This window comes from Bidens hawaiensis, unplaced genomic scaffold (assembly GCF_021521415.1).
Source record: "Bidens hawaiensis isolate Kalapana, Puna unplaced genomic scaffold, B.hawaiensis_p1.1 tig00032518_1, whole genome shotgun sequence".
NCBI lineage: Eukaryota > Viridiplantae > Streptophyta > Magnoliopsida > Asterales > Asteraceae > Bidens > Bidens hawaiensis.
In genome coordinates this window covers 230,974-237,542 of record NW_027495560.1, presented here as the reverse complement: position 1 = coordinate 237,542, position 6,569 = coordinate 230,974, and the positions used below count along the sequence as shown (strand labels likewise).

The following is a 6,569-nucleotide window of genomic DNA, read 5'->3' as shown; positions in this document are numbered from 1 at the left end:
TGTGGAAATTGTCTCTTTGTTGTACAACGAGTGGGCATATGAGGAGCTTAATTAAGTTTTGTTCATATCAACAAAGGACCAACTTACAATGATATTTCTGTCAGTATGGTTAAATACATGACTAAAAGAGGGTTTTCTAATCACCGACTAGCAAGAAACTAGAAAAAAAATACATGACTAAAAGAGAGTTTTTTAATCACTCTGTTCAAGATAACTTACATTTCGAGTACCAATAAAAAGAAAAGTAAACAACTTCGTCAAAAAACATGCTTTGTTAATACGATTCTTCACGAACATCGTGTCGTTCCGAAGTTTCCATAGAACTCACCACGCTACAAACAATATAGCTCCCACAGTCCCACAATCTCTTTTTTTTTTGTTGGACTTAACACCGAATTTTCTAGCCACGCATAATATCCGAAGGAAATCTCAAACCCAAAGATTCAAATTTAACCAGCCTTCAATCAAATTCCAAATCTTTTTCATCGAGTTACATTCACTAAACAAACGAAGGTTCGTTAAAGGTTTTTTTACTCAACTTACTTTAGGAGTTTAGCCTTCTAGGGCTTTTAGTTTTGGTATCCTATGTCTATACATAAACAATTAAATTGTACCAATATTAATAATTCAAAACACATTCTCATAACAAAAAAAGAATTGATTAAATATTAAAAAAAAACTTTAAACTATACTTTATTTAATAGCTACTTTTATTTTTCCACATATTTTACCTTATAGTATTCTAATAGCAACCATTAAATACTATGGGCCCATGAATTTTGTCGACCCTAGTGTCAAACTAAAGTGTCGGTCTAAGTATTCAAAATTTCAAAACCAATTTTTGGTTTCAACGCTTTGTACCGAACAACAATTGTTATTTATTTAAAAATTCCAATACTTTATTAGAAAAATAAAAAGAGAATAAAACATTTGTTTTCTTCCTAACAACGCCTAATCATTTAAATTTCTAGAATAATATTTTTTCTAAAGGTGGTCATTTGGAATATGATTAAATGGGTGCAGAAAGTGAGGAGTTGCCGTTCGTTGAGGACTTTATATAGTTGTGATAGTGATTGCATCTTTTATATAAGTTGAACTGAACGAGTTTTATCTTATCATACAGTTATATCTTCGAGCGAACGTTTACTGGTGTTTTCCTTAGAGTGAATTTTTTTCCCCGAATCGAAAGTGGAGTCTGTCTCAATGTGATGATTTTAACCAGTAGCTAGAGTAGCCCATTTAAAGAGTTTGTTGACCGTTTAAAAAAATATAATAAGGCCTTGTGTTCTGCCAGCGTCATTCATACCGCATTCACATAATGGCGATGTGAACACCACACCTCCTTAAACAGATGGGCACTATGGAGGTTAAATGGAAGCTATGTGTCATGGTAATAACAACACCATCACAAACATTTAGTGAGTTCACTCCACTAACACCTAATCACAAATTATTATTATTATTATTATTATTATTATTATATGTTTTTTTGTTTTAAATAGTCTAATTGTTCTTTTCTTTTAAATTAACGTTTCTTTGTTAGTTTATTGACATTCGCTAACGTTCATTTATATTTTTTTATATTAATTTGTTTATGTCGTTTACATACATATTAATTCAATTATTAGTTATTACTAATACTAATTTAGAACCATTTTTATTTTCATACTTTAGAATAAATTGTTTAGACTTTAGATATTTGACATATATATAATATTTAAAAATTAATTTTCTTTATATTTACCATATTTCAAGTATTCCCTGAGTACACCCAATTTTTCACTCGACCGCCTAGGGTCGGCCTTACGACTTTTACAACATTGACAATAGTGTTTTACGTTATAACACACATTACAAAGTTGATATATTACTTATACATTATACGGTATAATAAAATGTTATAACCTTTAAATCTAAAACTAAATAAAAAGCAGCTACAAGTGCAGGTTTTTCTACGATGTGTTTTACCGTCTATTTCAATCTAAACGTGTTTCGGACTTCAAGCATACATCTATTGTACCTTTGTGTTTAATGTATAGTTTGTCGTCTACTCGTCTAGCTTATAAAATCCAAGTCGCAAAAGGTGGCTATAGTCTTAAAATTTATAACTAATATGGATTTAAGAAAAGCCAAATAATGAAATATCATAAAGATAATCTAAATAAAACAACTTTAAAGAATTAATAAAAACATAAATAAAAATAAAAAAAGGAGTTCCGTACTACAACGAAAAGTTATTTGTCTTGCCTCATTAATGTATTAATAAATACATTAAGTTAAAAAAGTAAACTTCAAATTATGGAAAGGAAATTGATAAAGTCTATTTTATTAATCTAAAAATAATCAACTTAATTAATTTTGCACACTTTTTAACGTTTTATTAAATAGGCAACCAGATCTGTACACACAATTCGAACAACCTGGGATCTCAAATTCATACTCAAATCGACTCGAATTTATTCTTGAAATTTGTTTATTAAAATTCCAAGTGTACTTTTAAAATAGTTTGAAATTGGACCGACGCTAATGTTAACAGGCAAATATATTATTTACACCCCAGAGATGATCGAACCCATGACCGTCATTTTGAAAGTAAACATCTTTGCCACCACACCAAATGGTGTGGGGGTAACATACTAAATATCCATTTATATTGCACACGAAACGTAAATCATGTGCATGTAATGCGGGTAAATAGCGGGGAGTATCGACGAAAATGAGGAGCGAGTATTTACTAGTTAGTTTTTTTTGGTTCATTTTTGTTTTTTTAATTAAAATGATCAAATTACAATAGACATGTGAATAAGCGGACAACAAATAGTATCGCCAATTCGTCACCCCCTTTTGAATGTCAAACTCGACCCTACTGAAAAGGATAACACAAACTTCTTCGGAGATGAAGAAGCCGAGGGTCGTTAAGTTAGTTTTTAAGGGATAAAATGACATCATTAGTTTAACAAGAAAGGTTGTCCGTCATTTATCATAAGAATCGAAAGAATAATGTTAGAGAAAAAAGTAATATAGAAAATTTCTTAAATTATTAAATATAGAGTAATTAAAAAGGTGAATTGACCATTAGCATAATTTATTTAATGTTTAAATGAGTAAAAAACTAAAAGTGTATTACATACGTGTTAGGATCAAATCCTAACGTGAAAAACGTATAAATATATACGCTAATTATGGTACCACTAGACTATTTATTATTAGAAGAAATTTTGAAATAAAGTACTTATTATTACTCAACTTCATTATTGATAGTGTAATTATTTTAGTTTAAAACTATAAATATTAATAAAGTTACTATAGTTACTATTTATACTTTTAATAAGTAATAAGTTTATTCTATTTTTACTGAATTCAGCTTCTATTACATAAAACCAACTTTTAAATATATTCACAGAATTACAAAAACTGCATGTTTACACTTTTTACCTCTAAAGTTAAATGGTTGACTATTTATAATTCTATATACATATACCCGTGCCAACTCTTATATTTATTTACTATAATAATAAAAGTTTCATTTCAGAATTTCGTGGCATATTTATGGATCTATGCGTTTACTCTACGTTCCAATGATGAAAAAGTGTTAAAACTTTATTAGATTTTCAATATTAAATAAATGCAAAAAATATGAAAAAAAAAATATATGACTAAAACTTATTCTAGAAGTAATTATAAGTTATAACACCCAGAAAAAGCCGTTAGCCTTTTATCCATCAAAATATTATCAAAACATTAATTTATTAGTTTAACATATAATATACTACATATATTTATTTTATTTTCAAAACAATAATATATATTTCAAAGTTGTGTCTACACACTCTTGTATCCATAAAACCAAGACTCCCTTCATTTTCCACACTTCTACCCACCTCCCTCCTCTCCATTTCTCTATCACCACCGTCGTCGCCACCACCACCAACGTCACCATGTCAATCAAACACTGCGGCCACCACGAAGACAAAAAAAAGAAAATAATAAAGCGAGTCCTTATTGGACTCGGAATCTTTAGTGCCTTAGTCCTTCTCATCTTCCTGATCACCTGGGCCATCCTGCAGCCCAAAAAACCCCGGTTCGTCATCCAAGACGCCACTATCAACGGCTTCAACGTATCCGCCCCCATCCTCCTCTCCTCAAACTTCCAAGTCACCATCTCGGCCCGAAACCCTAATAGCAAAATAGGTATTTACTACGACAAACTCGACGTCTTTGCTACCTACCATAGCCAACAAATTACCTACTTTACAATCATTCAACCTACCTATCAAGGACACAAGGACACCAACATATGGTCACCCTTTGTGTACGGAACCAATGTCCCTGTGGCTCCGTACAATGGGGTGGCCCTATCACAAGATCAATCCAACGGTGCAATCTCTCTTGTGATCAAGATTAGTGGTCGTGTCAGATGGCAAGTTGGCAGCTTTATTTCACGTAGGTACCACCTCCACGTCACGTGTCCCGCGTATATTCCGTTTGGGAATAAGAACTCCGGGATTGCCGGAGTTGTTACTGGAGTTAAGTACCAACTTGCTCAGAAATGCAGTGTTAGTGTTTAAGATATAAATCCACGTTAAATCCCAGTCAGTCAATAACGGTGTCGTTAAGTTTTTTCTTTTTTTTTTTCTCTATTTATTTTTGCTTTATGAATTATGAATTATTATGATGCATGCATACGTTGATGAATATTTGTAACTTTTGCTGAAAGCAAAAGAAACGTCTAAAAATAATAGCAAGATTACAAATTGGATATGGTGTACTGCAAATTAATGATTATACTTGTATATTTTATTATGTCATGATTTAAAAAAAAAATCGTCTTTTTTATGTTGAATTTAAACTTGGTATGGGTTAAACCGGTACTGGTTAGAACGACTGATTTTGATGAGCACGGGTTGAATCGGCGACCTAGTTTATTGGTTAGCTCGGTTTTAAGGGAACATGGTATTTTTATATTAAGGTTTTTTTATAGAGATTTTAAATTTGCTCTTCTCACACACAAATCAAGATGTTTACATTTTTATCTTTAGCTTTATCTTAGAGCATCGTCGTTGCTTGGACATCGACAAACGCCACATCACCACTATCATCACCTTCTCTCTCCTCTCTCCTACTTCCTCAAAATTATTCAAAACTCGTCTATAGAGCCGAACTTCACAGTTGGCCATCATGGCCACAATGAGCCCTGGCCCGCCGTCGGCTCATCTATGTCTTGCCACCTAATCCGGACAGCCTCAACAAGAGATGTGTTGGAGGTGCTCTTATTTTGTATTTCTTTTAAAAATAAAATTTTGTTTTATACTTTTAATTATAATATAACTATTTAGTATATAATAAGATGACCATTGGTCCAATTTCAATTCAAAATTAATAGAATAAATTATATTATTATTGTTATTGTTATTAATATTATTAGTTGGAATATACGAATAGAAATAAAGTCAAATAGATGCATGTGAAAGGAAGATGAGGTGTCACTTTCATTTTACGCCATAGTATTATTTGTTAATTCCTTATATTCCGTTCTAGATATAAAATATATTATTATTTTTTTTGAACGGCCAACTAAGTGCCGGCCACTAGTCTGGACGGACGGAGCCCCTAGCGATCCACATGTTGAGGGATTCACCGGATAAAACCCGACCCCCACGCCCGCCAAACGGCAAGACAGCGAAGAGCCAGTAAAACTGGGTGAGATCAGGACTCGAACCCTGGCAAGCCAAGGTCATCACTTATATCTCCCATATAAGTTGGTGGTAGTGAGTTTTGATCCCTCTACCTCTCACTTATAAAGTGAGTGCTCTACCATTGAGCCACGACCAACTTATAATATATTATTATTACTTTATTATACTATATATAATTTTTTGTATTAAAGTATCATCATGACCTGTTTATTTTATTTTGGGCTTCATTAATTGCGTCTTTATTACTCAAATACTTTAGTCGAATTTAATAACATAAAATGTTGTGTCAATAAAACATTAAATAAAAATGCTTGTGTGTGCAACTTGATCATTTGATGGGTGTTTGGACCGATGTGAACGTGACATGTGTTTTGGGACAAAATGATGCTAGTAGAAGCAATTATATGTACCATACGATTAAATATTTAAAAACACCAACGACTTAAAAATGTACCTATTATAAAAGTAGTCGTTGAAATAATTGAATGGTAACGTATGTTTGGAAAGAATCGTATTTATATGTTTTAGAATCAGCCTACACGGATTGGCTAGATATGATACCATTACCGTCTATATAATTGAATTATGGGTGTGTACGGATCAGTTTTGACTAAGAAATATGACAATAATCAAGACGTTAGTTAGTGAATAACCATAACTATAGTCGATCGGTTATAACGGTTTTGATTAATATGTTTTTGAAGGTTTTAACATGTCAGTTTCGGCCGATTACATGTGACTCAGAACTCAAAACAATATAATTAGACATTATTTGGGTGTGCATGTTTTGACTTGAAATTTTTTTACCATGGAAAAGACATTTACTATTACGCATTTGTATATTAGCATATTACATATCATTAATAACAAATG

At 31.8% G+C, this 6,569-nt stretch overlaps 1 pseudogene; it reads left to right on the top strand.

Moving 5' to 3' along the window:
• The first annotated feature begins 3,804 nt into the window (after positions 1-3,804).
• LOC143583780 (NDR1/HIN1-like protein 1 pseudogene) lies at positions 3,805-4,803 on the top strand (annotated as a pseudogene).
• The last annotated feature ends 1,766 nt before the right edge of the window (positions 4,804-6,569 follow it).